Source organism: Schistocerca nitens, chromosome 1 (assembly GCF_023898315.1).
Source record: "Schistocerca nitens isolate TAMUIC-IGC-003100 chromosome 1, iqSchNite1.1, whole genome shotgun sequence".
In the NCBI taxonomy this organism is placed as follows: Eukaryota; Metazoa; Arthropoda; class Insecta; order Orthoptera; family Acrididae; genus Schistocerca; species Schistocerca nitens.
The window spans coordinates 867754639-867770232 of NC_064614.1; positions in this window are offsets into that span (position 1 = coordinate 867754639).

A 15594-nucleotide genomic window follows, 5' to 3' on the forward strand; every position below is an offset into this window, starting at 1 on the left:
AAAATTACTAAACAACTTCAACGCACAGAAAACTAAAAAAAGAAGAAAAACAACAGAGAGCGAATGTTTTCAAAAGTTTGTTGAAAGTTCTATAAAAGAATGTATGAATGAAATGTGAACAACAACGGCCAGAAGACTTCAAGTAAAACAGCAACTTGTAACATTAAATTTACGTTAACATCGAGTACAAACGCAAGTAATAATGATATTCATAAATTACTAACAGGGCTCAAAATTAACAATTTTAGCATCATCACCTAGCTATATTGGGACGAATAAACTCTCGAGATAAAATCATGGTTAAATCAAGCGTAAAACAAGATGACACATAACACAGAGAATTCTGTGGCCCAGAAGATAACTCCGAATAACTGTTCGTGCGGCCTACACACTAATCTGCTAACCAGACAATTAAAACAAGCGCTGATGACTGCTGCTCATTAATCAGCACACACAAATAACAGACAAAGTTCCAAGCCAATTTTCAACCAAATCCAACGTACCTTCCCAAGCAAGTAAGCTAGTAGAATCGAGAATAACTCAACTAGCCGAAAAGTGATATTCAACTTGTGAAAAGGCTCACATCGTCCACCTCCCACATGGCTCGCAACACTCGTCCTTGGATTGCCATGCTGCAGTTGCCGACTGAGAGTGAGCTCATCTGCAATCGCCTTTAAGTCGTCGCGAAAGACAACATGTAGTTTGATCGTTTCTTTGACCTTCGGAGGGATCGAAATGAAAGGAAGAAAATGAGTTCTGCCTGTCACGGTCTTCCCTAGCATCAGATTACAACAACCTCACCGGATGATCTGCTGCTCTCTGGTCCACGACGACATCGGATTCTCCTTTAATTATTGCAGGGATTTCGATTGCTGGTAGAAAATAACTGATTATTCAAGAGAACAAGGAGAGACTAGAGATCAGTAACAGACACCTGAAAGAAAAGCGGACATATTCTCGAAAACACATTGAAATGAAAGACAGTCTGAAAAAAAAGGTGGTAACCAGCCAGTCCACAGTTTCTGACTGCACAGGTCATCTACAGGCTTGCTGTGGGATAACCCACAAATACATGGAAAGACAGAAAATACGAACAAAGATAAGATAGCTATTCCAGTTGCTAGAGCGAGTTTTGATGCAGCTTAACAAAGATGAACTGCAGGACTCGAATCACAAGTTATGGTAAGGAGCCATGAGTGGAAACACGTTGCGAGCGCACGAACAGGAGCAGCACGACAAGGACTACCGGATTAACAGTGATTAAACTGGGAGGCTCATCCCTCGCAGTCCAAACGGATCATTTACGTTTTAAGCAGGGTCGGTTATATTATGAGCATTCTACCACGAATGACGTGATAAATGGTGCCTGGTTGCTTCCATGGCGGTGGAAACGGTCTTATGCACCGCAAAATGGCATATAATGGCACGCGGCTGCTGGTCATTATATTAAACATTCAATGTACTGCCACGATATGACCCTATCACACTCTGCTATGAACTGGGCGCGAAAGGGCGACTCCCAGTAGCTTTCTGCCCAAGGGCCTCCACATACTGTACTTCCTCCAAGATGACAAGAGCACTGCTGCCAACATGAGTGGGGCCGGGAATGCCAACGGTCAGTTAGACTTTCAGCCTGGGGCTGTTCGGCCCAGCCACGCACAGGTTGGCATTACTGGGGTGGTGGCCAGTGCCCCTGCGCACAACCGTCGCCTTGGCGTGGATTTTTGAAACCAATGGTCACTGGATTTTCGGAAATTCTACACCATTTTAAGAAATTTACGAATTTGTACTCAGAAAAGCCATTTGTGGTTACAGATGGTTTGAGAAAATTACTTTTTTTGCAAAAAAATGGCTCTGAGCACTATGGGACTCAACATCTTAGGTCATAAGTCCCCTAGAACTTAGAACTACTTAAACCTAACTAACCTAAGGACATCACACACACCCATGCCCGAAGCAGGATTCGAACCTGCGACCGTAGCAGTCCCGCGGTTCCGGACTGCAGCGCCAGAACCGCTAGACCACCGCGGCCGGCGTACTTTTTTTTTTTTTTTTGCATAATTAGGTAAATGAACTTCGTCTTTTTAATAAAGCGACGTACAGACCCCTACCTACTCCCAGTATAGTCCTAATTGTATAAGCAACCAGAATTTGTGATTGGAACCGCAGTTTTAATTTTATTTTATCTTCTCTCTTTGTTAGGGACCGGACTGTAATGCGTTGTGCAGCGCTTGTAATTAGGACAAAGTAATTCTTGAAGAAGAAATAAATATGAAGAGACACTGAGGTGACAAAAATCATTGGATAGTGACATGCACATATACAGAAGGCGGTAATATTGTGTACACAAGCTACAAAAGGACAGTGAATTGACCGAGCAGTCATTTTTACTCGGATGTCTCATGTGAAAAGATGTCCGACCTGATTATAGCCGCACAGCGGTAATTCACAGACTCTGAACGCGGAGTGAGAGTTGGAGCTAGACGCATGGAGACGTTTCATTTCGGATATGGTTTGGGAATTCAGTATTCCGAGATCCAAAGTGTCAAATGTAGTTCAGGCGTTACCTCTCACCACGGAAAATGCTGTGGCCGACGGCCATCATTTAACGAGCGAGAGCAGCGGCGTTTGCGTAGAGTTGTCAGTAATAACAGTTAAAAAACTGCGTCAAATAACCGCAGAAATCAATGTGGGACGTACGACGAAGGTATCCATTAGGACAGTGTGGCGAAAGCTAGAGCTATCACTCAGATACACGCGAATCTCTCTGCAGTGAAGCAGTCTAGCATTCAACGGCTCGACTCAGCAACTAAGTATGTTTAGGGAGACCATTGTCCGTATGAGACGGGGAGCAACATCATGTCACAAAAGTAGCTCCCTCCTAAATATCACCCAGTAAAGTTCCATCCACAAATTACTGCGCATAACGCACGTTAGCATCTTCCCTCTCCATCCCGATGTCCATCCTCCCTCTCCATCCCGACGCGTAACAGTATGATCAATTCTATTTTCTCTCCCTTTCAAAAAATTGTAGGAGTAGAAGACAATATCTAACAACCCGTATTACGTAACCTAATAAAGACTACTTGAAATATTACTAGGAGCGTAGCTTAAGTATATTACAGTACGTCGTGGTCCACAATCCAGAAAAATTTTGTGGAATATTTCGATATTCATTTGTGTTAATTATTTGGTAGTTAATCTTGATGAGGTTTGAGCCTCCGACCCCTTTGTTTCAGAGAGCCTCTACAATCTACACATTAATACTTCCACATAACAGTTATGATATGCATGAGTACGTTGATGATTCAGATTCTAACAACTGAAATACTAGAAGAGAAAGGAAAGGAGAAGGCGAACTGGGGCCGGAAAGCTAGTACGTTAGTGGAGATCGAGCAACAGTTTTAAAACCGTGGACTGTGTCACACATTGCCTAAAGGCCTACCATTATTTCGAGGAAGAAACCGTTAATCCATTTATTAAACTGCGAAAAACTGAAAGTTTTCTGATGTTTAGGAACAAGTTGTACGATACCTCAGTCCTTGCAACATGAAATTATTGAAATACTGGTGGTTCTAGGAGAGAATGTGAGGTTCGACCGCCACGAGGGGATTATTGTTGTTGTTGTACGTATTCTGTATTTGGGAACAATATTTTGTGGTTGAGATTACCAAGGAAAACCTATAGGAAGCTAGTGACCAGTGTGGTATTTCTCTATAAAAGATAGTAAAGTGATCATCGAATGGTATGTCGCTTACGCCAACAGAGCTTAATAAGGGTGATGTTGAAGAACCACGAGAAATTACTGTTTATGCCTTGCTATAGGAGATCGCATGGTTGACGTTGGGGAGAGTGAAATAACACTCCTGGAAATTGAAATAAGAACACCGTGAATTCATTGTCCCAGGAAGGGGAAACTTTATTGACACATTCCTGGGGTCAGATACATCACATGATCACACTGACAGAACCACAGGCACATAGACACAGGCAACAGAGCATGCACAATGTCGGCACTAGTACAGTGTATATCCACCTTTCGCAGCAATGCAGGCTGCTATTCTCCCATGGAGACGATCGTAGAGATGCTGGATGTAGTCCTGTGGAACGGCTTGCCATGCCATTTCCACCTGGCGCCTCAGTTGGACCAGCGTTCGTGCTGGACGTGCAGACCGCGTGAGACGACGCTTCATCCAGTCCCAAACATGCTCAATGGGGGACAGATCCGGAGATCTTGCTGGCCAGGGTAGTTGACTTACACCTTCTAGAGCACGTTGGGTGGCACGGGATACATGCGGACGTGCATTGTCCTGTTGGAACAGCAAGTTCCCTTGCCGGTCTAGGAATGGTAGAACGATGGGTTCGATGACGGTTTGGATGTACCGTGCACTATTCAGTGTCCCCTCGACGATCACCAGTGGTGTACGGCCAGTGTAGGAGATCGCTCCCCACACCATGATGCCGGGTGTTGGCCCTGTGTGCCTCGGTCGTATGCAGTCCTGATTGTGGCGCTCACCTGCACGGCGCCAAACACGCATACGACCATCATTGGCACCAAGGCAGAAGCGACTCTCATCGCTGAAGACGACACGTCTCCATTCGTCCCTCCATTCACGCCTGTCGCGACACCACTGGAGGCGGGCTGCACGATGTTGGGGCGTGAGCGGAAGACGGCCTAACGGTGTGCGGGACCGTAGCCCAGCTTCATGGAGACGGTTGCGAATGGTCCTCGCCGATACCCCGGGAGCAACAGTGTCCCTAATTTGCTGGGAAGTGGCGGTGCGGTCCCCTACGGCACTGCGTAGGATCCTACGGTCTTGGCGTGCATCCGTGCGTCGCTGCGGTCCGGTCCCAGGTCGACGGGCACGTGCACCTTCCGCCGACCACTGGCGACAACATCGATGTACTGTGGAGACCTCACGCCCCACGTGTTGAGCAATTCGGCGGTACGTCCACCCGGCCTCCCGCATGCCCACTATACGCCCTCGCTCAAAGTCCGTCAACTGCACATACGGTTCACGTCCACGCTGTCGCGGCGTGCTACCAGTGTTAAAGACTGCGATGGAGCTCCGTATGCCACGGCAAACTGGCTGACACTGACGGCGGCGGTGCACAAATGCTGCGCAGCTAGCGCCATTCGACGGCCAACACCGCGGTTCCTGGTGTGTCCGCTGTGCCGTGCGTGTGATCATTGCTTGTACAGCCCTCTCGCAGTGTCCGGAGCAAGTATGGTGGGACTGACACACCGGTGTCAATGTGTTCTTTTTTCCATTTCCAGGAGTGTATTTCCATCTCATTTGTGGAGAAGATATTTACTTGTTCTAAAATGTGACGAAACCACATCTATAGAACTTTACTCAGAATTAGAAAATATTTATCGATTAACATGCAGAATATATTCAAAGAAATGTAGAATGAAGACTTTCAAGATCTATGAGGACTGGTACCGATTTAGTAGTGTTCCGTCCTCCGACATACTCATTAATATATTTACCTTTAGCTACACGGGTTTGAAACGAAACTACAGTTGGAAACTGTCTGCATAAACACCCGAAATTATTTAACAAAGAAAAGATGATCCTACTATTGATCCTTCTGTCAGAATTTCCAAAATTATTGGGAGAAGTGGCAACAAAACAGATATTTACGTTGGTCTGTAAAATGTATGAATCCGGCGATACACCATCTGACTTTCGTAAAAATATCCTCCACACAATTCCAAAGGACGCAAGATTTAACAAGTGCGAGAATAACCCCACAGTCAACTTAACAGCTCATGCATCCAAGTTGATGACAACGAAAATATAATGAAGTCTAGGACAGAAAACTGAGGATGTGTTAGATGACGATCAGTTTGGCTTTAGAAGAGGTAGAGGCACCAAAGACGCTATTGTGAAGTTGCGGTTGACAATGATAGCAAGACTAAATAAAAATCAAGACAAGTTCATAGGATTCGTCGACCTGGAAAAAGCGTTCGACAGTGTCAATTCGTGCAAGACGTTCGAAATGATGAGGAAAGTAGGGTTCAGCTGCAGAGACTAACAGGTAATAAACAATTTGTAAAAGAGCCAAGAGGGAAGAATAAGAGTTGAGGAGCAAGAACGAAGTGCTCGTATTAAAAAAAGGGTATAAGATAGGGATTCCCCCCCCCCCCCCCCCCCCCCATGAACCATGGACCTTGCCGTTGGTGGGGAGGCTTGCGTGCCTCAACGATACAGACTGACGTACCGCAGGTGCAACCACAACGGAGGGGTATCTGTTGAGAGGCCAGACAAACGTGTGGTTCCTAAAGAGGGGCAACAGTCTGGCTGATTGACTGATCTGGCCTTGTAATACTAACCAAAACGGCCTTACTGTCGTGATACTGCGAACGGCTGAAAGCAAGGGGAAACTACAGCCGTAATTTTTCCCAAGGGCATGTAGCTTTACTGTATGATTAAATGATGATGGCGTCCGCTTGGGTAAAATATTTCGGAGGTAAAATAGTCCCCCATTCCGATATCCGGGCGGGGACTACTCAAGAGGACGTCGTTATCAAGAGAAAGAAAACTGACGTTCTACGGATCGGAGCGTGGAATGTCAGATCCCTTAATCGGGCGAGTAGGTTAGAAAATTTAAAAAGGGAAATGGATAGGTTAAAGTTAGATATAGTGGGAATTAGTGGAGTTCGGAGGCAGGAGGAACAAGACTTTTGGTCAGGTGAATACAGGGTTATAAATACAAAATCGAATAGGGGTAATGCAGGAGTAGGTTTGTAACCTCCCCCTCACTTATCGACCTTAATGACAGTGAAAAATTAAACCGTGTGTACCTAATGGAAATTTGGGAAAATCAATCGTCACCGAAGTTAATCTGTCGGGAAAGAGGGAGGAAAGGGTTACATCTAAATGAAAGGAAAAATGCAAATGAAACTGGTGGAAATTAATTTTGAAAAGGGGTAAAGTTAATAAAGAAAGTAAATGTGCGGCCGTTACGTTAACAATTAACTAGCGGTAATTAGACATTTGAGATTTGGGGAAAATTACGGTCGCCAGTCCTATGGACAATTACTATAATAACTGGAAAAGAAAGGTTATTGCACATATAATTAGCACTAGAAGCGTGGCAGCTGAAGGTTGACACGTGTTGTGTGAAAACTGAATGTTTGTCTGAAGTAATAAATTTCGCTACACCCTGACTTAATTTAGCAAAAGAATTAATAAAACGGGAAAATTGAAAGTTACTTTAGTGACTGAAATTAATAGTGAACTTTGTTTCTGAAGCATATCGAAATTCAGTAAAATACAGATAGTCTTGGGCTACCTCAACAATCATTTCAAAAGCTACTTGAATCTACGTAATTTAGAAATAAGAGATTTAACTTCGAACTTGAATTAAATGATTCTGAACAATTAACAATAGTAAAATTTAGTACGTACCAAGCTGAACTGCAGTCACAGGTAAGCTAAAATATGCTAACAAAACTCGCACTCTTAATTTGTGCTCGTGTAATCTAAATATTGTAGCCAGCTATGAATACTTTAACTGAACTTTGAAATTAAAGCAGTGCAATCGAATTATATTATCTTAATGCTGGCGTTTGAATTTCAACGACACTCGGGTTCATTTCGGAAAAGGAAGGGACCCTGCTTGGCAATGCAACTGGGGCAATGAGCAACAAAGGTTCATGCTAAGTTGCTGTAATTTTGTGATGCAACAAAGCTGAGGTCTGCCATACAGTTCTGAAACTTTACGTGGTTTTAGTCTTCCTTGATGGTTGATTGAAGGTTTGAAGCCGTCGATCGAGGAGGCGGCGACAGTCACTCATTGTCGGCCGTCGCTGTTGCAGAAGCTGGATGTTGGCGCGCCTTCTTCTCGACACGGTCACCAGGAGAAACGGGCTCTTGATGTGCGCCAGCTAATGCTTCCCGTCCGCGACACCGTGTCAGAAACTATCATAGCAAGTCGAGCGCAATTACATGCTGCCCAACCCCGAAAGCGCGACAACTCGCGGGAGCGTCACACAACACACCTGCTCCACTGCACTACTCCAGCCAGACTCTCTCTGCCCGCGCTCCACGCGGCAGAGTTAGCACTACCAAAGATCCTAAACACTTTCGTTCTCCACACGACCTATCGATGTATTCGTTCGATAGTATAGTTTTCCCTAGGCCAGACCCAGCGTATAAATACAAATAATATTCAGAAAACAAACCAATTATACATCGATATATATATATATATATATATATATATATATATATATATATATATATAGTAAAACAATTACAATATACAAAGACACAGAAATGTTATATCTTCAGGTAACAAAATAAGGAAAAAAATTTGCAGTGCAATAGATGGAAATAGGAGGATATGCATTTCCGGCGTTACAGGTTTAATAATGAATAAAAAATAGGAGTGCGTGTAAACTACTACAAACAGCGTAGTGAACGCATTATTGTGGCCAAGATAGACACGAAGCCCACGCCTACTACAGTAGTACATGTTTATATGCTAATTATCTCTGCAGATGATGAAGAAATTGATGAAATGTATGATGAGATAAAAGAAATTATTCAGGAAGTGAAGGGAGACGAAAATTTAATAGTCATGGGTGACTGGAATTCCACAGTAGGAAAAGGAAGAGAAGGAAACGTAGTAGGTGAATGTGGATTGGGGCTAAGAAATGAAAGAATTTTGCTCACAGCATAACTTAATCATAGCTAACACTTGGTTCAAGAATCATGAAAGAAGGTTGTATACATGGAAGACCCCTGGAGATACTAAAAGGATTCAGATAGATTATATAATGGTAAGAGATTTAGGAACCAGGTTTTAAATTGTTAGACATTTACAGGGGCAGATGTGGACTCTGACCACAATCTATTAGCTATGAACTGTAGATTAAAACTGAAGGAATTGCAGAAAGGTGGGAATTTAAGGACATGGGACCTTGATAACCTGAAAGAACAAGAGGTTGTATAGAGTTTCAGGGAGACCATAAGGGAACAATTGACAGGAATGGGGGAAAGAAATACAATAGAAGAAGAATGGGTAGCTTCGAGGAATGAAATAGTGAAGGCAGCAGAGGATGAAGTAGGTAAGAAGATGAGGGCTAGTAGAAATCCTTGGGTAACAGAAGAGATACTGAATTTAATTGATGAATGGAGAAAATACAAAATTGCAGTAAGTGAAGCAGGCAAAAAGGAATACAAACGTCTCAAAATGAGATCGACAGGAAGTGCAAAATGGCTAAGCAGGGATAGCTGGAGGACAAATGTAAGGATGTAGAGGCTTATCTCACGAGGGGTAAGATAGATACTCCCTACAGGAAAATTAAAGAGACCTTTGGAGAAAAGAGAACCATTTGTATGAATATCAAGAGCTCAGATGGAAACCCAGTTCTATGCAGAGAAGGGAAAGCAGAAAGGTGGAAGGAGTATATAGAGAGTCTATACAGGGTCTATGTTCTTGAGGACAATATTACGGAAATGGAAGAGGAGGTAGATGAAGATGAAATGGGAGATATGATAATGCGTGAAGAGTTTGACAGAGCACTGGAAGACCTAAGTCGAAACAAGGCCCCGGGAGTAGACAATATTCCATTAGAACTACTGACAGTCTTGGGTAAGCCAGGTGTAAAAAAACACTACCATCTGGTGAGCAAGATGTATGAGACAGGCGAAATTCCCTCAGACTTCAAGCAGAATATAGTAATTCCAATCCCAAAGAAAGCAGGTGTTGACAGGTGTGAAAATTACCGAACTATCAGTTTAATAACTCACAGATGCAAAATACTAACGCGAATTCTTTACAGACGAATGGAAAAACTGGTAGAAGCTGACCTCGGGGAAGATCAGTTTGGATTCCGTAGAAATGTTGGAACACGTGAGGCAATACTGACCCTACGACTTATCTTAGAAGAAAGATTAAGGAAAGGCAAACCTACGTTTCTAGCATTTGTAGACTTAGAGAAAGCTTTTGACATTGTTGACTGGAATACTCTCTTTTAAATTCTGAAGGTGGCAGGGGTAAAATACAGGAAGCGAAATGCTATTTACAATTTGTACAGAAACCAGATGGCAGTTATAAGAGTCGAGGGACATGAAAGGGAAGCAGTGGTTGGGAATGGAGTGAGACAGGGTTCTAGCCTCTCCCCGATGCTATTCAATCTGTATATTGAGCAAGCAGTAAAAGAAACAAAAGAAAACTTTGGAGTAGGTATTAAAATCCATGGAGAAGAAATAAAAACTTTGAGGTTCACCGATGACATTGTAATTCTGTCAGACACAGCAAAAGACTTGGAAGAGCAGTTGAACGGAATGGACAGTGTCTTGAAAGGAGGGTATAAGATGAACATCAACAAAAGCAAAACGAGGATAATGGAATGTAGTCGAATTAAATCGGGTGATGCTGGGGAATTAGATTAGGAAATGAGACACTTAAAGAAGTAAAGGAGTTCTGCTATTTGGGGAGCAAAATAACTGATGATGGTCGAAGTCTACTGAGGATATGAAATGTAGACTGGCAATGGCAAGGAAAGCGTTTCTGAAGAAGAGAAATTTGTTAACATTGAGTATTGATTTAAGTGTCAGGAAGTCGTTTCTGAAAGTATTTGTATGGAGTGTAATAATGTATGGAAGTGAAACATGGACGATAAATAGTTTAGACAAGGAGAGAATAGAAGCTTTCGAAATGTGGTGTTACAGAAGAATGCTGAAGATTAGATGGGTAGATCACATAACTAATGAGGAGGTATTGAATAGAATTGGGTAAAAGAGGAGTTTGTGGCACAACTTTACTAGAAGAAGGGATCGGTTGGTAGGACATGTTCTGAGGCATCAAGGGATCACCAGTCTGGTATTGGAGGGCAGGGTGGAGGGTAAAAATCGTAGAGGGAGACCAAGAGATGAATACACTAAGCAGATTCAGAAGGATGTAGGCTGTAGCAGGTACTGGGAGATGAAGAAGCTTGCACAGGATAGAGTAGCATGGAGAGCTGCAACAAACCAGTCTCAGGACTGAAGACCACAACAACGACGACAAGATCGGGATTTATTCATTAGCCGCTGCTGTTCAATCTATGCTTCGTAGAAGCAACGATGGTAATAAATGAAAAGTTCAAGAGTGGACCTAAAATTCAAGCCGAAAGGATATCAATTTTCAGATTGGCTGGTGACATTGCTATCGTCAGTGAAAGTGAAGAAGAATTGTAGGACACGTTGAATTGAATGAATAGTCTAATGAATACAGACTACGGATTGAGAATAAACCGAAGAAAAACGAAGGTAATGATAAGTAGCAGAAATCAGAACAGCGAGAAACTTAACATGAGGACTGGTGATCATAAAGTAAACGAAGTTAAAGAATTCTGCTACCTAGGCAGCAAAATAACCAAGGACGGAGCAAGGTGGATGTCAAAAGAAGGCCAGCACTGGCAAAAAGGGCATTCCTGGCCAAGAGAAGTCTACTAGTAAGAAACATAGGTCTTAATTTGAGGAAGAAATTTCCTAGAACATACGTTTGGAGCACAGCATTGTATGGTAGTGAAACATAGATTGTGGAAAAACCGGAACAGAAGAGAATTGAAGCATTTGAGATGTGGTGCTACACACGGTGTTGAAAATTAGGTAAGGAGTGAGGATTTTCATGGCAGAATGCAAGAGGAAAAGTATATGTGGAAAACACTGATAAGGAGAAGGGACGGAATGATAGGACACCTGTTAAGACACGAGGGAATGACTTTCATGGTACTAGAGGGATCTGTAGAGGGTAAAATCTGTAGAGGAAGGCAGAGACTAAAACACATCCAGCAAATTGAGGATGTAGGTTACAAGTGCTACTCGAAGATATATTGGAAAAAGAGAGAGAGAGAGAAAGAGAGAGAGAAATTAACGATGAGCGACGCACACAGACAAATGAAGTTGACAAATTAAGGTGGCATTATAGGAGATGTTCATTGTGGGACTGGATTAATTCTCTACGCATATACGATCTGTCTAAATACGGTTAGCTAACCTCGCTTTGACCCGTGAAACACAGTCATAATTGTCGCTGCTCCTATACCATTAACCTATGCATTGTAGCACTTTAGCGAATTTCAGTAAACTCTGAGAAGCCGTCAGTGGATACGAAAAAGAACACCTCAAACAGTCACTGTTTTTTCACCAGTCTTCTGGCTGGTTTTATGCCACCCTCCGCGACTTCTCTCCTGTAATAACTTCTTCATTTCACAGTAGCTCTTGCATCCGAAGTCCTCAGTATTACCTGTTAGATATTTTCTATGTATCTGACTTTACAGCTTCTTCTGATATCCTATACTGCTGTCTCTTCTTCTTCTCTATTTGTTTCTGCCCTCACCGATTCCGTGGAGAACCTCATTTCTTACCTTATCAGTCCTTTTCTTCAGTGTCCTCCTATAGCATTACATGTGAATTGCTTCGATTCTCTACTTTTTCCGTTTTTTTCCGCAGTCCATGATTAACTTCGGTAAAATATTGCGCTCCAAATTTATATCCACAGAGTCTTTTTCCTCAAAGACGTTATTTGGAAATAGTAGGCTTCTTTAAACCGAAAATGACCTCTTTCCCTGTGCTAGTCTGCTATTTATGTCCTCCTTGCTTCGTCTTCAGAAGTTATTTTGCCTCCAAGGTAGCAGAATTAGTTCAAATCGTCTGCTTCATGGTCCACAATTTTGATGTTAAGTTCATCGCTTATCTCATTGCTCCTACTCCTCATTATTTTCTTACTCGATTTACTATCAATCCATAATGTGTGTTCAATAGCCTGTTCATTCCATTTGACATGTCCATGGCATTCTTCTTCACTTTCACCGTCAAACATTTAAACTGAAAACTTCCAACTCATACAAAAGCAGTCAGCAAAGAGCTGCTTCCAGCCATGTTTGTGTGGCTGTTCGACTATTTGATTGGTGTTTGTCTGCGTCCCACCTTTTCATTGCCTTTTTAATGTTTTGAAACGTTATTGGTTCTAATTCTGACTTACTAATGTTATTTAATCTCTATTGGTCCTTTGCCTGAATATATATCTTTTGTTGACGATCAGTCCGTACTCTTTTAACCTATCAACTGCCCTCACAGACTGTTTCATTCTAGGCTATTACAGTTTAAAACGACTGACAGGGTTTCGTATTACAATAATTCTCACATCTCCATTACATGGTGATAGCTACTATAGGTGTTGACAATTTAGAGTTCACTTCTCACTTTGATCTTACACCTGCATACAAAGTTTGAGAATTTATTTTGTTGATGAATTCTAGTTTTATATATTTCTTTTGTCTCTCGTATGTTTGGTTACATTGTTGGGATAGGTTTTTTAATGGGTATGAAGCACGAGTGATAGGACATGTTAATCTCAGTTACATACTAGAAGTTTAAAGACAATGTGTTTTAATGCTTCCAATATTTTATCTCTTATTTCGAAAACGACATTATATACATGTTTTCGAACAGAAGCTAGATCTAAATGCACGGTTCTCATTTCTGGTTTTCGATTCTTTTTAACGTATCTTGCATTCCTTCACAACTCAATTACGTTGTTATAATCGCTTCGCTTTCTTCCTTTACCGTAATTATGTTCGCATTATTTCATTTTATTACTTACTCTTATCAATATTTTAAGACTGATTTTTTGTCTTCATGACATATCGTTAAAGTATGACTACTTTATATGATATTATTGTTTGCACGACAGGACACAGCGTACGCTTCAGTGAAGGTTCTCCTAATTCTACATCTACATCCATACTCGGCAAGCCACCTGACGGTGTGTGGCTCTAATATAGCAATTTTTACTGTATTTCGTAAGGTTATGTTAATAGCGTATTTCGTTTAAGCGGTTTTATTAATACAGTTAATGTGTACATGACAGTTCACAATGACCAGTGTTTGTAAGTCATGTATTTTATTTTACCGTCTTTGTATTTTATATCTGTCTTTCTATATTTTTTACTAATGCATATGTACTGTAAATTTATTTTAAATAATGATAATTTATGTTGCGTAAAACATTTTTATTCTGTTGTAAGCTTAATGATTTTGTCGATGTATACAGGGACCTGAAGATAGTGCTAATAAAGCATCGAAAGTGATAGCGTGATAAAATTATTCCATTAATTTACGACTGTTTGATATATCAGTAGAATGAAAAACCAGTCCAAGATGAAAATTTTTACTTTTTGTTCATTATGATCTGAAAAAGGGTCTCGGTACGAATGAATAAAAAGGAAAAGTTTGAAACTCCGACTGATTGCTGACCCAAGTTACTCCAGCATGATGGAATTTCGTGTAGGATATCTGTTTTCTGAAAGCCTTCAGCCATACTTTTTAAATGTTTGTTTCCAAATACCGGACCACCAGGGGAAATCATCCGCTTTTGAAGAACGCGTAATTTGCGCAGATCAGTGACTGAGCAAGACTGAGCGGAGACGGGGTCGTTACCCCCGGGCTGAAGAATGAACCTCATCCCCTGCCTACCAGAAAAACGCTCACAGTTGCGAGAGGGGCAGCCAGGAAGTGATGTGTTAAATTTTTAGCACGGTTATCACGCGGATGGCCTGCTTGACAGCGTACGCAATTTTTGAACAGTATGCAGTGTCGGAAAGCAATCTAGATCATGTTTGCTCTGTAGCTTACGTGGGAGGACTATTACGTGGCCGCCGGGTGCGCCGCTGCAGAACAAGGACAACACAAGCGCGCTGGTCGGTTTGATTGTTGGCGAACAGGTGCGGAGAGCCGTTTGCACAGTAGAGGGCAGCCATAACGGCGCGGCCACAGGGTGCTGCAGCGGCGGCGGGTAACAGCGGACGCATGACGCGGGCGCAGGTAGTGGCGCGCTGGCTGACAGGTAATCAGCGCATAATGGCCGAGTTATCGCGCTCGTAAACAGGCGCACCCGCGGCGCACTAACTCACCGGATTAGCTCGCGCGGGCAAACTGCCGGCCGCGTCCGTCACACGCCGCCGCCCACACATATGGCCGGAGCTGCCTCCGACCGCTGCAGCGATTGATACCGCAGCCCGGGTGCCTCACAGACTCGCGTAGCAGTTACCGCGTGCAGCAAGTACAGTGTGAAATCCTGCTCTCTGCACAGTACAGGCTCATTCGTTAAGCACGTCAGGGATTTCAGAAGACGGCTACGCGAAAACTGCAAGACACACAGACGTACACAGAGTGCACCACTAAGGGGTACAATATGAAGAAAAAACCGCACAAGTGCAAGTAGGTCAGGCGCTCTAAGGGTTTCGTACACACTTAATTGTGTATATAGATGGGTCATGTGGAGGTTTTGATGAGTGTGTTTACAGGACACCAAAATATATCTTTTGGTTGCACCGACCTAGAAGCTTGAATTTTTTACATCACCAAGGGACCCCAGATCTTAGTATTCGGCACAAATAAACGATTTATAATGACGCGATACGATATGCAATACGATTTGATGCAACAAAAGTCGCGTGACGCGATGCTTATTGATGCGACACTCTCGTTCCCACTGGGGCGATACTACACTATTGGCGATTAATATTGCTACACCACGAAGATGACGTGCTTCAGCCGTGAAATTTAACCGACAGGAAGAAGATGCTCT